Source organism: Babylonia areolata, chromosome 7 (genome assembly GCF_041734735.1).
Source record: "Babylonia areolata isolate BAREFJ2019XMU chromosome 7, ASM4173473v1, whole genome shotgun sequence".
NCBI lineage: Eukaryota > Metazoa > Mollusca > Gastropoda > Neogastropoda > Buccinidae > Babylonia > Babylonia areolata.
In genome coordinates, this window is record NC_134882.1 from 53,798,500 (window position 1) to 53,800,999 (window position 2,500).

Sequence of the window (2,500 nt, forward strand, 5' to 3'; positions counted from 1 at the left end):
GCACCACACACACACAACAGACATGCACTTACACACAGACACACTGCCTCGAAAGCAGGCTGGCAAATATTGGCAAGGGAAAAAGGCAGCCCAGCATTTTCCATTCCATGAATGATGTATTAAGCTCTCTCTCGGAGCGGCCACAACTTAACGTGTCGGGCAGCTCGCAGATTTTGCCCAAGCCAGTCAGTCAGTCAGTCAGTCAGTCAGTCTGTCTGTCTGTCTGTCTGTCTGTCTGTCTGTCTGTCTGTCTGTCTCTCTCTCTCTCTCTCTCTCTCTCTCTCTCTATCTATCTATCTATCTATCTATCTATCTCTTGTCTCTTCTTGTTCGTATGGCATTTAAGATCTCTGTACCGTACAGACAGAGGCACACAAACGCACACACTCACACACACACACACACACACACACACACACACACACACACACACACACAGACACACACGCACAGAGAACGTAAACACACACACACACAAACACGCGCGCGCGCGCACACACACACACACGCGCGCGCGCAAACACACACACACTCACAGATACACACACACACACACACACACACACACACACACACACACACACACAAACACACACACACACACACACACACACACACACACACACACACACACACACACAAACAAACACACACAAACAAACACACACACACACACCAGAAAACTCCCTCTTTTAAGATTCATGCATATTTCGTTTAAAACTGCAGACAAACCAAAAAATCTGGGGGGGGGTGTGGACAGGGATGACATAAATCCGCCTAGAACAGGTGACAATGAATGATCTGATCATAGTATACCCTAAATAAAATGCAAACACATCAACTTCGGATAGAGAAGCCTGCACAGCTGATGACACGTCAGTCTGTTGCTCTGTCGGATCATTGCTGTGTCGGACCATCGCCATGATGGCCATGTCGTAACTTTTAAACGTCAGACTGTGTTGCTGAAGATGGCAAATTTTTTTTAAATGATCACTGAATCTGTGCGATAATTTTTATGTTCTTATTCCTTTTCCTTGTGTCAGGTTAACAGTACTAAATGTTTCAAGTAATTTTGTTTTTGTTTTTTTTACTCCTTATATTGAATTAATGATTGGTTATTTCCACCCCTTCCTGCCCCCCCACCCCCACAGCCTCCCTGGCCCCCTCCCCCCCTTTTTTTATATTCTTATTTTCTCTCTCTCTTCTTCTTCGTGCGATGGCGCGTCTCGAGGATGTGGGCCTGTTTTTCTCTTGTTTTTCCATGTACCCAAATAGGGTTTCTCCGATTAAAAATTATTTTGATGGTGTAGGTGTTGACCCATTCAGTTTGTAATTCCTATAAACCAAGCTGGCTTTAGAAAAGGTAGATCCTCCACAGAACATCTAGTCAAACTGACTAGACAGGTAAAGCAACAGTTTGCAAGGCGAAAAAACGAACTAGCGACTTTTTTATGTGAAAAAAGCGTACGACCAAGTGTGGCACGCTCGACTTTTATATAAACTGAAAAATATCGGTATCACAGGCAACATGTATGATTATATTAGAGGGTTTTTTGTTGTTGTTTTTTTTTATCAGAAATACCAACTCAAACCCCAGACAATTACACATGGGGTTACCACAAGGATCAGTAATTTCGCCGATTTTATTCAATATATTATTAGCAGATCTACCTAACAAGCTAGCTAAAGATACAGTCTTGGTTCAATTTGCTGATGACATTTGTTTATGGATGAAGGTGACAATGAAAAATAAAACGCCTACTAGGATATTGATTTACATAAAGAAAATATATCAGCGGGAACTTGATAAAATCAGCAACTTTATGACAGAAAATGGCTTGTCCTTAGAAAAACCAAATATGATGCTATTTAATACAGGATCAGACCAAGAAAAGTTCCCTGTGTTTACAATAAATGGTACCATCATCAAATATACACAATCTGTTAAATTTTTGGGAGTCTATCTTTCTTCAAAGCTTTCGTGGAATTATCATATTGACTATATACTAAACAAAGCAAGAAAAGGTCTAAATTTCCTTAAAATAATTTGTAAGCAGCACCGGGGGCAAGATACCAAAGCGTTGATATCTCTCGCTACCTCCCTCGTACGTTCACGCTTGACATACGCTCAAGAGGTATTCTTCAGTGCTCCACTGCATTTGTTAAAGAAGCTGCAAAGCATTGATTGTAAGGCTTATAAACTCGCTCTAGGTGTGCCCATTCTTACATCAAATTTAGGGACTTACAGAGAAGCAGGTGTTTTATCTCTTGATGAACAAAGGAAAGCTTCAGCCGCGAAATTCGTCATCAAATCTTTCGCATATGAAACCTTTTCAAAAGAAGAAGCTAATTTGAGTTCACAAAAAGATTTTGCTAAAAGAGCTAAGACGATACAGTCTATGACATCCATTAATACATTTGTATCAGATACCATTAGTGCTACGGAATCAAAAGACAAGCAAATTGCAAAAATACCTACTTTTTCACCAGTCCTTGAATG